Below are 17,167 nucleotides of genomic sequence, written 5' to 3' on the forward strand. Positions count from 1 at the left end.
TGCTATTACTACTACCAATAATAATAATAATAATAATAATAATAATAATAATAATAATAATAATAATTATTATTATTATTATTATTATTATTATTATTATTATTATTATTATTATTATGAGGATGATGATAATTATTCGTCTGGGATATAATATAAGTAAGGAAACGATTGATTAACGGAGATGGCCCTAGAAATTGGAGCAGTTCGGTCGAGGCGCAAAATCATGTTTTTTTTACGTATGTGTATGTGTGTGTACTTTGGATTTTTAACGTAGCTTTAATAACTCTAGTTATAGAACTACAATGTAAGCAGTGTGGCAGTTTGTAATGAAGTCTAGCACTACGGCATCATGGTGAAGATATCTAGCATCATTTCCCACCCAATAACTTTATCTTGCCACCAGGCTGACCAGTCCATACACTAACTAGTAATGCTGAGCGCCAATCGGTGCAGCTGCTAAAACATTTTTGGTGATGTCTTTGATATTACTCGGCCAGGTTTCATACCCACGACTTCCCTCATCCTAGACCGACGCTTTCACCATTTAGACCATCGTAACGGTCGCACAATGATGTAAATGTGTATATTATTATATATTTCATCGTGAAACAGAACGTTATGACGGTAACATTCGTCTTCATGCCTTTGGAAGACCTTAAATTGAAATTTCCAGTTTCTTTATCCGACAGTAGCCCTGATTACCATACCATATGGTATCGTGAATAATAACATACGCTATTGGTAAATAAGACAGCAGGTACGACGATATTTTGCTCTTTTATCATTTCCGTCGGTGTTCATAACTTTGGCAGACATATGAAGCTATTGTTAAGAAACGAAACACATTTCTTATTTTAAAATAATATATCAGTACCATTATCGTTTGCAGATTTTCGTTTTTGGTCAGATAACCCGAGATAACCTGAGATTTTTATGTTTAACAAGTATTATGGCCACAAGATATGCCGAAGAATCAAATATACCAATTGGTTGTTTTGTTAGTAATCAAGAAATAAACATTTTTGTATGCAAGAAAACAAACATCACTTTCAGAAATATATCTGTGTATTTTATTGGTTCATGAAAATAGTTTAATCCAATCAAATATATTATCATAAACCTATGCTCAATCCTGAACCTGAAATTTGAAGCTTGTTTCAAATAAACATTCGATTATCCCGAGACGTATCTAAAAAGGCGGAGAATCAAGCTCTCGTAAACACTTTATCCAGACATTTTGTAAGACATTAAAAACTGAAATCGCGTAAAAAAATAAAGAAAACAAATTGCTATGTTCCTTCATTTAAATTCCCGTTCAATCACGTGTAAAGGGTGCCAAGCATAATCAGTCTCCTTTTAATTTAGATATAAAAACGCACGATTGTCAGAGAAGGGAAGCCGTTTCTTTTTACACCACTACAGTTTCATTAGTATTTTTGTTTAAAGACTTAAGTAGCTATGTAAGTGAGAAATGTTCACAAAAAAAAATATAGATCATAGTTGTCCAGGTGGAATTGCTTAGGGTTGAATTACTTTATGGATAAGTTTGTCAAGTTGATATTTGTATGGAAACAGGACCACATCCAAGTTGGTAATCTGAATTTTGATTTAAATGCGGAGTTTTGTGTACTATTTCAAATGTGGACAAGAGAGAGAGAGAGAGAGAGAGAGAGAGAGAGAGGTGTTAAATGTGAAGGCAAATCAATGTATGCTACCCATTAACATTCCCGACATTACATAATTTGGACTCTCACAATCGGTAACGAAAATGTATTGAGTCCCTCAAGCATATATCTGAGTGAATCGTCCGTATATCTATATATACCTATCCAGAAAACCAAGTAATTTGGATCTTACGCATAGCCTAGAAAGATCTACAACATTTCGCAATGATCACGCCGAACAGAGTCGCTAATTTACCTGAGCAAGAATCAAATGAACTCATTTTTTTGTGAATACACAGTTCGTCTCTTTATTCCAATCCATAATCGTAAATAAATAACTGATAAGATATGTTTATCACATGCCTAGATAATCTTATATATTTGAACTAGAGTACAAAAAAGCTGTTCAATCCGTCTTTCCTGATTAGATTAGACTTAGATTCGAGTTAGGTTTCTTATGACGTTTATGCAAGGAGGGGTAATCTAAAAAGTGCAAAACCACCTTTGACCATTGTCTAACTTGGGATCGTCTTAAACATATTCGATATATGTAGTGGTAAAACTAGTCCATGTCATGGAATGCCAGTTGCTAGATGATGTCGGAACTCATATGAATACAGCATCTTCTTAGTATCATAATGCATCATGAACGAAACTTATTTCACCTGTTTACCAGGTTTGCTTCAAATATCTTGAAAAGCTTGAGAGTTAAGCTCAGGAAGGACAATGTTATGGATACACAAACGCCTGGGAATAAATATATCCCTTCCCCACTATCATATGCAGGAGAACTATTAACAAACCCCATAAAAAAGGCACGAAGGCGGACATATCCACATTCCCTACCCCGCCAAACTATTTTGTACTAGACAGAAAGACAAATGAAACGTTTAATCAATACGAAGATCGTATTTATAAATCGTACAGACAAGGGAAATACATCATGGGTTTCCTCTATATATAAAAAAGGAAATAGTGGCCAGATGATGAACAGATAAACAGACGAGACAATTGAAACTATTGAAACTGAAAATTTGTGTATTGTTAAAGGAACAATACCACGCTGCTAATTTTATATGTATGCACATTTCATAAACGAAACGGTTATGTGAAATTGGACTTGAACCCTGAAACACAATTGTAGATAATGGATTGATGGAATGACAAAGAGGCAAAACATTATATGTATGAAAAGAATTAGATATCTTCCTTGTCAAAAGTGTAACCAACAGTAAGTGTGCAGAGAGTTTATATTTCGGTCCCATACCGTGAAAACGTTTAGGGTAGGTTTGAACCAGCGGAGCAAGAGAACGTTCTTAAGCATATGATGCTGGTTAAACAGAGATAGAGCTACGCTCTTTCTTTGTATAGTTTTAGTGGTATTATCACATATTTCTGTAAATAAGGCAGACTGGAGAGAGTAAGTCAAAATAATTTATCTTAGAACAAGTTATATCAGACCCCCCCCCATATACACACTCACACTCACATATACCTTATAAAGACACTTTAACTATTCTGAATGAGACAGTTTAAGCCATTTCTGAAAGCAACAACAAACAATGATTTCATAATGTTATATATATCACCTATCGCGAAATAAATGTTTCTCGCAATTATTGCACAACCACCAAATCAAATAAAATCATTTCACTATCACCACAGAGATTTATGATCATCATCATGCATAATGTTCTTTAATATTGACTCTTCGGTCGCTTTTTTCGTGGAGACCTTACCGAGGTGGATTTGGTTTGAATATTTCAACCGGGACCGTCAAAAATCTAATTTCTCTTTACCTTGGGTATTGGTGGTGTGTGGAAAGAAAGAAAGAAAGCATTATGGTGTTGGTGTCGTGCAAAGTTCAGCTAAACGTTTGAAATGGATTCGATGAATGGCACTGACATTTTGGTTCTTCTTGCCTTCGATGATCTCCTCCTTGCACATCCCTCGCAAGAAAACACGCGCTTGGGTGAACTGAGCGAAGAGCGAGTAAAAGTGGTTCCTTGTATATCAAATACATTCTTAAATTATGTATGCTTTTTTAATTGCCGTCTTCCATATGAATTTTTTCACGCTTTTAAGTGTGCCGACTGGCCTAAGTATGGAATTATCAACTTCAAATCGAGATCATAATGCAAGTAGTCTGGATAAGTGTTGTGACTGAATGGCCATGAAGAGTGGAAATGAACCCATGCCACAGTGTTCATCGCCTCCGTCTGACATTGGCTCAGAACGTTTGAGTTGATTTTTCAATACACGTTTATGTTTTTGTCGCATATTCATCACCTGTACTTACCTCCCACCATGTTGTCCAACAAGGAGATACCTATGAAATGCCAGGGATACTTTGCAGGCAGTAATACCTCCCATTTGATACGTTTAGCCACTGCATTTTAGGAAGTTTTCTGAGGAGGAAAAGTAAAATGGAAAAGGAGTAAACATTAGGCCAGCGGTGTTATCAAGAGAGATACAGGGGAAAATAGTGCAGAAAAAGTAAGAAAAGCACGTTAAGAAGACGTGCTAGGTCGTGACAAGCTGATTTGTCGAAACCGTGGCCCATCCCGACCACTCGTCAGATAAGAATTAGAAACCAAAGTCGTCTGTTGCAACTGGGAGTCACTCACGGGTGTCCCGTTTACTCCTCTACCAGGATCTTTTTCTCTCTGGACATGGCTATCAACCACAGCAAACAGGTTTCCTCCAATCGGTCACTTCTTCCTACAAGTTGCGAGGACGCATCGGGCCTATTCTACAACACCGGACGGCTGATAGCTGTGTATGATTTTATGTTCGTAAAATGGTAGGTGTGTGATATTGCTTGTAGCCACCCGATTACCCCACTGGTATTTATCTTTGCAAATATATGAAGCATCTATAGAAATAGACTGCTAAATCTTGTGTTTAGTGTGTATAAATGTGGGTGTGTTTGTTTGCCTATATGTAGCTTTGAATGAACTTTGCAAATACCCTTTCACTCATCCGTTTTATTTGTATGAGTCGGTGTTTGTCATTTTGTGCTACCTCATGTCCACTAGCGTCCCTCATCATTTGTGTGATCTTCTTGGATTCTCAAAATAAGCCACCGTCTGCAACTTTCTGAATTTGACCATCCCTCCATCCTTTTTCACTCCTATTTAGAGATCTATATTATTTACATGTGTTTGTTTCAAACTAATTATGTGTTTATCAAAAGAAGCAAACGTATGAAAAAGTCAGTGCTTTTATACGTTCCATATTTTATTAGTTGATGATAACTAACATGAAGGATTCGTAATTGTAAAATTACTTTAAATCGGCGACATTTTTTAGGAATACTGATTGGAAGTCTTTTAGTTTAGTCTGAGACAAAGTCCATGCTATATTTTTATACAATATTTAGATTTTGTAGCCTCAGTTTAATAATGTCTTCGATTTTGAGCTTGGTATTGTTTTAGTGATGGTGATAGTTTTTATATAATAACCAGGTTTGTTTAATTAGTATCAGTTATCTGCTGATTTTAGTCCTAGCCTTTATAACTGACTTTTCCGTTGTTGTTTTTATTTGTTGCATATGTGGTCATGACCTTGTTAGAAAACGCTCTTCCTTCACTTATAGAAATTGATTAGAGTCACCATTTTACATTTTAGAGTCAAATGAAATTTCTACGCTAGGTATGATGGAGACATAACTGATCTGCATTATCATATTAGTGAGATTTTATCCTGTTGGTTTCAATCCTGATAACAGTATAATCATATATCGATCCACAATGTGAAATATATGGATGTTCATAACATTACATTTTATTTGTACTCCGTGACTTGTTCAAAATGTAGCCGTAGTGTTCAACTCCCCTTGTTCCCATACCTACAAGATTTGCCCCATGCCGGGTCCCTATACCACCCAGGCCCCAGCTTCACTAACATATCAAACGTTCTCCGTCTGACTGACAGTTTTAAGCCAAGCTTTTGGGGATTATGTGATCCTGCTTGTCCTGTCCAGCATGAGTTTATACTGTCACGCATGAATTCAAATAAGGTTTCAGGTAGAGAGTGCAGGGTGCTCTGCAGATGTGTAGAAAGTTTTAGAATGTCGATTCATCTTTTGGGGATTGGTGGCCTTTCATATATAATGTATAACGTCAATGTTATACTTCCTAACATTCAGATTCAATGAAAAAACGTATGACTAGAAAGAAATGATGTGTTCATTTAATCATATTCTACCAATACACAACATTTAACCATGAGCATGATTATATTTGAGTCATTAAGCATGCACTTGTCATTCTTGTACGGTATGGATACAAATTTAATAAGTGATTCATTTGTTCAATTTAAGTATGGTAAATAAAAATAAACGGATCATTAAAAGTGACTATACTCGTCTGCTTTTAGTGGTAGTCACATAGCAAAGGATTTTGACTATATGGAATTCCCGGGCTAATGCTGAAAATGTTTGTATCTCTTAACAGTTTGTAACAGAACAAAATCGTCTGTCTCTTTGTCTTCTTATCTGACTTCTGTAATAATTATATATATATATATATATATATATATATATATATATATATATATATATATATATATATATATATATATATATATGTATATATATATATATATATATATGTATATATATATATATATATATATATGTATATATATATATATATATATATATATATATATATATATATATATATATATATATATATATATATATATATATATATTCATTCGCCACTCCATCCTCTAGGTTCGGACACCAAGCCATGGGGGATAGGAGTTTGAAAACGAATCTTTACTGTAATGCCTTATAAAAAAAGCTGGCTGAGTAAAAGTGTCTTCTTTTATTGACATTCATGCAAAGACGCATGCGGTTATCGATGTTTCGTCTCCATTTGGAACATTATTTCCAACTTTTCTTTTGTAACCGCTATCAGTAGTAATAAGCCTATATTGATGTATTTCAACGGGAGATGGGAATGGGGTAGTCAAAACGTTTCCAATTTATACACATGTGACAACATCCTCCTACCCAATACATCTCTCAAGATGTTTAAACGTTTTATGCACTGCAAAAATGGTGTATATATATATATATATATATATATATATATATATATATATATATATATATATATATATATATATATATATATATATCTGTGTCTATGTGTGTGTGTGTGAAGTGAGTACATTAGATGTTTTACTTCACGTACCTGCTAACAAATATAAAGCGTTCGTCGTTCGCAGCATTCAACATTGAATATTCAAAATGGATTTGTTCAACAGCTTAAAAGACAGTTGGTACTGGATTGTGTATGCTTCCTATGGGGTGGAAAGGCTAGAACATGAATGGAAGTATCCAGTTAAGACTTCGTGACAAGTCAAGTGACCCGGCTGAAAGTAGCCAGGGATACGGCAAAAAGCATGATAGAGGAGGAAGTAAAAAAGTAAAAAGGTTTCATACAACCAAAATATATGACAGTGGGAACCCTGAAGTAGGCACTTGATACAGTCGTCAAAGTCATGTGATTTTTAGAAGACATTGAATCTGAAAGAGTGGTCTTTTGTAAAGTGGCGGCTAGATAATCTAAAGAAAGGAGAAGAAATGATGAGAAAAGTGCTGGAAGAAGAGATGAAAGAGATCAAAGATAACTGGGCTAAAGAGAGAAAGGAAAAATAAAACAGAAATTTAAAAGAGGAGTTTGAAAGACTGAATGAAAACTGGATGAAGGTGCAGGAGAAATATAGATCTATGGGATATCCTTACTGGATGCCAGAGAAGGAAAAGAAGAAGAAAGGAATTATTGAGAAAGTGAGGAAATAGTGGAAGAACTGGAGAATATAGAAGAAGATGAACCCAAAAGCCCTCTTCAGGGCCATTCATATGAATGAGAAAAAATTTGCTTTCTTGCCAAAAAAATGTTTAGTCGGTTGTATAGTTTGTGTTTTTATGTTGTATGTTTTTATAAGTCTATATCCCACCAAAACGTTTTAGGGTTTTTTCCCGCTCCTTGGTCCCGATTGAGGTCACCCCCTTGCTACATTGTTACCAATCTTCAGTACTGTGACGTTAACTTACCTGTTCCGTTTCTGTTGTCTCTATACATCAACCCCACTTTCCCTTGTCCGTATTCAGTCCCAATATTCCCCATCTTAAATTCCCATTGTCCGTAGAGTGCCCCAGTGTGTTCTGAAAAATATTGTCCGTAAAATGTCTCAGAGAGGTCTGTAATGTATTTTTCCATTGTCCGTAGGGTATCTTCCTTCACTACTAATATTCATTTTGTTGCTTATATTGCATTATTATTGATTAATATTGTTTTTAAATCGTGATTAGGATTGTTAAAGTGAGTTGGAAAAGCTTCACAGGTGTTTGAAGAATATTATTTACAGTATGCTCATTAAAAAAACTAATGTCTTTATTACTCAACATTTAAAACTAAGAATATATGCAAGGAGTGATGTCGAAATATCAGAGTCAAACAAATCTAGGGCATTAATTTGCGGCAGTCATAGAAAACTAACTGTTGCAAGTAACAAGCATTTCACACCCTGTATGATTGTTGTTGTCCGTCAGGATGTTGAAATGAAAGAATAAGTGGAAAAATGTAAAACTACCGAAACTAATTACATCCATAGCCAGTATCAAACAGCTTAACACACAACTGTCATATAAAAAACCGAGACATCAACAAACACGACCCGCTAAAAATTGGTGGTCTATAATATGTACCGTCTCTTGGAGCGTGAAGGAGTTTTACATTCCCTATGTCGAACGTTTCCTCCACAGATAATATAAAAATTACATGAAATAGTAACAGATAATTTAGCAAAAGTAAATAGATCCAACCGTTCAAAAAAGAAACAAAGCATTACACTGGTATATAAATATGGTCTCTACTCATGATTTTATGGTACCACTATTTAAAAAAGTTGTACCTGTTTATTGGTTGAGGAAAAGTGCAGCATTTAGATTTACCTTCGAAATAGTATTCCGTCTAATTAGTTACTGTGATAAGTGTCAATAATGTGTGCTCAATTTCCTGTTGTTTTGGAAAAAGAAAGCATTTCAGTTTCGTTTCAGACTACATACAAAGAGTTGAGAGAAACAATTAAAGGCACACTTGAATGAAATTGATATGGATATGCCCGAAAGATTTATATCCCTTTTCATGAGTAAACTAACATTCTTGCTAACTCTGTAATAATTACAGTAAGACGGCTGTATCAATGAAAGAGTGCATTTTTGTGTCAAATAGACTGATGTGACACATGAATAAAATTCATAAATAAGTTAATGTTGGTGTTCTTCTATGCAGTTATTACTTTTAGAAGGAGTACGAAAGAGGGAAACAACAGTGCAAGCTTATCAATAATATGCACCCTAGGATAACAACCGCTAAAGGCATTGAGCAACCCGTGGGGCCAATCTGTGGACACATAATCATATTAAATTTGCAGATGATAGTAAACAGTGGGCCTGTATATACTATCAGCGATACATTTACTACATATTCGTTCCGTTTATTATCTTCAAAGAAATCGTCCTTATTTTCAGTATTTAAGACACAATTAGAACTATTGAGATTACTATATTTTCTTTTGCCGTTTTAATTATAACTTTCAATAACTGCAAAGACGATGACAACCAATTATACTTCAGTGTCTTGCACACCTGGAATGCACTCGAATGGAGAAGAACAACGCGACTGTTGCAATGAGTGAAAGTATCATATACTTTTGTTAGATTATATTTGACCACTCTATTTTAAAAGATGTCATTAACGGTTAATATGGAATTAACATTAGGCCGCCATCTTGGTTTAGAGTTATTGCTGAGTACCGTTTTCTTTTCCTGCAATTCTGACTTTGGGATAAATGCGTTGACCAAGTTTTCAAACTTAATTGTTTGAGCTTAGGACACATAGAGCCCACCGAAAAAATCTGTAGAACCCATATGTGTAGCAGAGCTTGTTTGAATGGAAATGTACGTAGTCTTGTGTTTTGGGTGAAGATTTTCAAAAGACTATATTTTTACAATTATCCAAGTAGATTTATTTTCGTGACTTTATCGACTTTTGGGGTACATAATCCTACTTTATGTTAAATTGTTTATAGATTTAGCATCATTACGTCCTAGGTTTTCTTCTTCGAAATAAGAAAATGCAATTTTCATGTTAACGTTAATATTTTGTTCTAGTTGTCATTGATACTGTTAAAGAGAAGCACATATCTAATCAGTTTATATTCAGACAACATAAACAAAGGAAGGTAACCAGCAGACTACTTTTGCAATAGTTGGGTGTTAATTTATTACTCAGTTGCACATAATAACTATTTATATTGTTACAATTCTATGCTGTTAAAATAAGTAACAGAAAAGAGTGAAAACAACAAGCTTTGTAAAATTGAGCAATAATTTTGTTTCCTAGAATACAAAGTGAAAAATGAGAAAAAAAGAACTTACGGTATTGCGAATTAAATCCAAATTATAATCGAAGAATTAAAGAAAAGTTCTATTAATCAACAGTCCTCAATAAAACTCAGTTCGAGTCCCAAAGAAATCCGAGATTGAAGGCGATTACGTCTGTAATAACCTACAAAGTGCAGATTTGTCTAACGTCTCTTGTAGAATCACAGAAAATATTATTCCAGTTTCGAACTCAGTCTATACTCCAATGAATGTCTTTGTCCAAAAATTATATCAGAGCACTTTTGTATTTCCAGGGAAAATAATCACTTGAATTCAATAATTTGAAGAAAATATAACATATAGCCCAAACTAGACACAATATAGCAACTTAACGTATCAAGTGTGTTAAGCCCAACAGCCAATCCTTTATCAAAACACCAGTTATACAACTAATTAAGATGCAAGTCATATTCCCGGAAGAGGGTCAAAATTTGCTCTGGAAAAAATAGAAGTTTGTTACCAATTGGTATATTATAAATGTCACGAACTCTATGTGACCCTGACTCAACTTAATAGTTCTTAATCTTAGAAAATTTTTAAATTAAATGTTGTTTACCAAAACTGTCACTGATTCTGGAACAAGGTCAGCAACCAGATACAATGTTTCGTTAACCATAGCATATAGCGAAAATAAAAAAATAACAAATATTAAAAACTAACAAACAAATTAACTTAAATTAAATATTAATAACAATATGCCGGAAAGATTGGTCTCCCACAAAAAGTAACTGAGGAGAATATCTTCATTTTTCTGTAACTCCGAAAACAAAAACGTATCGTCTCCTGTCCAACAGATGGATATACCTAATGAATTATAAACTTTGATTATGTATAGGCAATTATTAATCTTAGCAGGAAAGAGTAACGCACAAATTACAAAATTACGACAAGCTAGTAGGACAAGTCGCAGTGCATGTGTACAGGAATGTAAACCCTAGGACAAGAAGCGTAGAGGCTTAGGCACATTTGTGTATAATAACTGGATAATCAGATGTAAGGGGAGAATAATTTGATAATCGGGTACAAGTAGGAACAATGCATGGATAGCTAAACAAATAAACGTCTAGCAAGGTTTTGTTCCCCTCATAGAACTAGCTTTGATTACCTTTCAGTTCCGTTTAGTTTTCGTCTCCATCGTTATAGTTGACGAATGTCCTAAAATCGTTAACACAACCACTTTTATTAATACCTCTTTTAATTGAACGTTTCGTTATTGGTCTTAACCACACAGTCCCACTTCATCACACTTAGAATGTCTTGCTTTCTCGGAATGTGCTTCAGTACCAAAGGACAATATTTCAGGGTTTTCTTTCGTTTAAATTCTCTAAGTGCTTTATCTACCAGTTTTGATTAGGACTTACTTGTCCAACACGTGATTTCTGAACTTAACATTGAATACAACAACGTTTCTGACTGGCACACAAATGAATTCTTATGTTTTCTTGTAAATGTATGATCTCGAAAAGCAGTTTCAAAAGGGCTACAGATCATGGAAACGTTTATGTTCTTGTTTGTGGCATATACATATTTTTCAGGACATTTTACCTGCAGCTCCAAAACTGACTCCAGCAATAAGACCATACTATGGAGGAATTATATTCCCAACTGCATTTGGTTCACAGAAGCTATTACAATTGAAATTCTCCGTTATGTAAAATACTGAGATCTATTGTCTTTATTGCAAACTGGTTTCTGGTTTTTGTGGCTAATCTGTCTCATTTACATTGTAAAATATATCTGATTTACCTTTCACGTTATTTGTACTAACGATATACCAGTTTATATGTAACGCTGCTTTGATAATTATTAATACGTTCTGAGGCTTGCCTATGTTTCGTACCTGACATCAAAGTAGAATATCAACAGCTTATTCGGCAGGCAGTTGCCAAATATCTGCACAGCCGTAGTCATATATCAGAGGCTGGATTTGTTGTCGTCATATCAGGTATGAGCCATGTATATTAAGTGACCAACTAATAATGGCTCTTCCACTTTGGAAAATATATTGTCAAATTTGATAAAGTCTATGGTTTTAGATTTGAGGGTTCAACGCCACATTACAGCAAATGATGGCGGCAGTGTATTGAGTGAGGAAAAACCCGGAAACACCTTAAAGATAACCACCAACCCACAATAAGCTACGAGCAAGATATTTCATCAAGGTGGTCCAACAAAGACCCAGACACAAGTAGACAGGCGAGAAGTTCTTGATCTATAAAGACGAGATCCTTAGACCACTCAGACACACAGGGCCTCGTCAGTAATCGCATCAGCTGTTACATTTATACATGATGTGTTCATCAGAGTTGACATATAAATTTATAAATGCGTGTTGCCATATAAACTTGCATTCATGATTTCATTTGATGTGGTATGGTGTTGTGAGTTTTAACGCCATTTTTTAGCACACGATAGGCTATAAATGGCGGCCAGTATTAATGGTGGAGGAAGAAACCGGGAAAACCCCGGAAAGAACCACCGACCCACGAGTAGCTACTGGTAAGCTTTCTCACATACCCACATTGGCCTAATCCTAGACTTAAACCCACGTAAACAGAGGTAAGATGGCAATGTACCAGCTTAATTCACATGATCCGTTCGAGCAATTCCGGTGTATTTTTCAGAGTGTCAGTTAACACTGATTAAGCGGAATTGTTCAGCAGAATGTGGGATCAGTCGATGTTACAATACTGTCAATATAGTAAATTAGAAACAATTTTACCATACATGAGGAATTCATTATGGATATAACATTATCGGATATTTCAAATGCACTCTGCCAAATTTGTGCCTAAAATATAACCTAACGGTACATTGAGATCCTGTATGATGTACTGAGTGTGAAGTTCTGAGCCTACATATTCACAACAATATAGACATTTAATCACGTGAGGCATATTAAGATCAATTGTTCAAAGTTAATTCGATTTATCTGGTCAAACATTTCCATGGAATGTTGTACAGTGTCAGTTAGAATTATTATCAGTATTTAATAATTTGTAAAGTAAAATGGTTCATTGGGGGGGTGGGGGTGGAGTTTAACAGCCTATTCTAGGACGCCACACTTTGATACTCGATGTCTTAAACAAACGTTAACAATAAAATGGAATGCATTTTGTATAAGACTTACTTAATGTTTTTTTGTTCAAGGTAACTAAACCTGATACCGTTAATTTATATTTCTCTCGACGTTTTTAATGAAAAGATAGTTTAAAATTGCTTTGTAGACAATCTGAGTAGTCTATAGTATATTGTTCATGTACGTTTCATCAGTACGATATAACTATATTTATAAACAGTTATAAGTTATACAAGCAGATATATCTTACTCATGTAATAACCTCATCATATACATATACAATAATACATTAAAAAAGAATAGCGTAAATGACCTAAATATTTATTTATGCATTTTGAATAAAATATTCATTCCGAATTAGAAAAAACAAAGTTTGAATATTATCCAAATTTTTAACTTTTATACTGCCCATGAATACATACATTATATTAATAATAATAATCAACCTCAAAGAGGCTACACATATGAACATCTATTAAATGTTTAAATATTGAGAGTAAAATGTAAGCATTTGTACCGTGAATTTGATAGTTCCAGTTTATATGCACAAAATGGCGAAATTGCATGTGTCTACCTATAACAATAATCTTGGGATTTCAAATTATTATCATGCATCACTACCACACTTAGATTAATACAAAATTCTCTAAATATCGACGGGGCCTACATTTATGTGAACGGACCTTGTTGTAATATTGGTGACCTGAATATATTTATATACAGGAACCTTGGCTAGCGAAAGTGCCGATAAACCTGGTATTGAATGACGGTTAATTCATTTGATTCCTATTTCAACTGACGTTTTAAACTGTCTCTTCACCTTTGCATCTCGCTATTGTGTTAGGAACGACATGGTATATTGTATATCATGCTTTTACAATTGGCCACGTGGAGAATATTGAGGCTAAAGATGGTGCAAATGTAAGGTCAGGTACAATGGAACGAAAGAGACAGTAAACAAGACATTTGCAGCAAGAAAGGTAAATTGAGTTAATTAAAGGAATTTCCTTTTGATTGAGAGAGTTCATAACCTTTTATTTAGTGAAAGATATAACCTTAACAACTTTATAGAGAGTGATGTTAGTCGTGGAGTTTCATTGTCATGGGTTTTGAGGTTTAAAAAAGGAGGCCATTACGCAGTCTAATTCATTAAAGCTTACATGCAATAACATTTTCAGTTAATATAGTTAATAGTAGCTTCTCATTGTTGCAAAACCCGGATGAAACGCCATTGCTATGTCATTTCAATCCAATTTGTTTCCCATGAAAATAAAGACCCGGCTTATCCAGCGATTACGAGGCTGTGAGGTTGCCCCAACATGACAGTTAAGTTTATTGCGTGCAACAATAAGATTTTCTCGTCCAAAATGCAGCCACTTACCGATCGAAAGTGGTCATTTCCGTTGATCTGTAAGAAATTGTTTCAGTTGTTTATTGAAAACATATTTATGGCTAACAGAATAGCAACTGCGTGACAACAAAGCAGCTTGCTTGAGTTGATACCTTTTTATGAATATAACTATGCCAATTCAATCGTTCTTTCAATAATATTTTCCCTCTGTTCCTTATATATTTGTCCAGTAATTGTTTTGGTTTCTTTTATACCTTTTAATTTTAGCAGTACCCATCAATAAGAACTGCTGTTTTCATAATTTAAAATTAGATATTAGAAAAATATTCCTGTAGGTAACTCAATGATGGAAAAATGTTTCGGAAACAAGGGAACAGGTATGACACTTTAATAAAATGTATAGCAATACTACCAGCGATTAATAGGCTGTGACGTTGCCCCGACATGACATTGAAGTTTAAGATGCAGATGATTCAGAGTGATTTAATTTCAGATGCAGATGATTCAGCTTGAATTCAATATATATTTCATTTATTTTCCTCTTTTTCTTAGAGTCAATTGTGATTGTACTCCAGATGCTATACTGACCTATTTTTCAATTTGTTTACACAATAATATGAATGCTCTATTGGGAATCACTCTGAATCATCTGCATCTTAAATTATCAGAACAACCTGTTCGGAGTACCTTTGGAATTCCTAATAATTGTCAGCACATGTGTACTATATTATTTAACAAGCCAATCCAATGGATCATTGTCTAACACAATCTTAATTTCCTAATATTTTTTATGAAGCAATGCGTCTTCAACTCAAATATTTGAATGACGTTCCATCAATTGGAAATATGATACAATGAGAGAGAGAGAGAGATGGGGTAATATACACTTCAGGATCACGTGTTGGAGCATAAATAAAGATAGACACAATCCATCATCTAAATTGTATCACCATTTAACAACTATTTGTGCTAAACCACACTCTTCATACCATAGCTTCTCTAATAAAATCAGCGCCTTTTCACCAAATTCTGGTCGCACGTTTTCCTGCAAAAGCATGGATTTGAAATAGCACATAGACAAAAGGTGAACAATAAAAATACATTAAATCTGATTCTCAATTATCAGTGGTTACCCGTTGTATAACAAATTGCTGCATATGTGCTGTTTGAATTCAATATCTATTTCATTTATTTCCTATAAATCTCTGTTTCTTTAATTTAAACAGTCTATTCTAATGTTATAATGACACGCTACAAATAGGTTGTCAGGTTTTATACCACCACGATGCCTAAAAACGGGTACTAACGTAATAATTTTGATAATATCAAAACCCAAACGTGTGCGTAAGTGGGGAGGGGGACGAGTGCTCTGTCTGCCAGTTCTCATATTCGTAGACATTATTGCATTTCAATGTATTCGCTCTATACATTTTCATCGGTATATAGGTCGCCTCTTTCTTTCTACATTTGGATCTCTATCATATTCCTTTGGAGATAAAGCTTTATCAATTCCATCATTTTAACTGTAATTTATCTGTCATAAATACTAAGACATGTACAGGATATGAAACAAAGTGCTCAACATTGAATGACATTGTGAATGCTTGTTGGTTTTACAGGTGATTCTTTAAATTCATGAAAATATTTATTCACCAGTGACAACGATATTTCATAATCAAGGTCAAGTTAAATTTTAAATACAATTTTTAACACCATTGTAATGTTTAATAAAAATTCAAGTCCCGAACGCGTCCCCAATTTATGTTACTACTTTGTGGTATTTATGAAACAGAAAAAAAAAACAAAAAAAACAACAACTTTTGTAAAATTCAACAAATAATTTAATTTTCATGAATACAAAGATAAATAAATTGTGAATGGGACAACTATATTACGAATTAAATCATCGATAATGCTAAATTATCAACCACAAATCCAAACGTAAATAATATTCCGAATGAATTCCAATAAACTTGTACGTGCTGATGTACGAAAAGGCTTGAATGAGTTGATGTGCAAATAGTGTTAACGTACCACAGATATATAATCGAAAATGTCTTTAAATGAGGCCTAATTAAACCCAAAGCAACGCTTTAGTCAAAAGTTATATGAGAATATTTGGTAATTGCAATGCAAAATAGAATGTTATTGTTGCCTGGATGATTGAATGAATGATGCAATAAGTGTATGTATGATAACATATTTAAACAAAAGAATTTTGAATCGCACAACAATATATTTATGCCATTAGTCAAGTAATTTTACAAATTTTCACTGCGACATCTTGATTTTGTTTAGTTCTGCTACGCCTCTGTTAAGACAGAGAGAGATGATATACTAAACGCGCTACAAACCGCGAAGATCGCAGAGCGGGATTTGCTGTCACAAAATACCATTATAGTAGTGGCATTATGCAAAGATCATCATTTGTCTGACTTTTCTTATTTTTGTGCATGTGCTAATCACGAATATAGTCGGTAATAAATGTGACACAGTGCATTTTACTACTTACTTCTGTGTCTGTAACTTAACAATGGCTCTATAATCAAGCCTTAACATATAGTCTATCTACATTCTATGACACAATAAAAATGAGTCATTGTTTA

This window comes from Sinohyriopsis cumingii, chromosome 17, assembly GCF_028554795.1.
Source record: "Sinohyriopsis cumingii isolate HCF-2022 chromosome 17, ASM2855479v2, whole genome shotgun sequence".
NCBI classification, from domain to species: Eukaryota; Metazoa; Mollusca; class Bivalvia; order Unionida; family Unionidae; genus Sinohyriopsis; species Sinohyriopsis cumingii.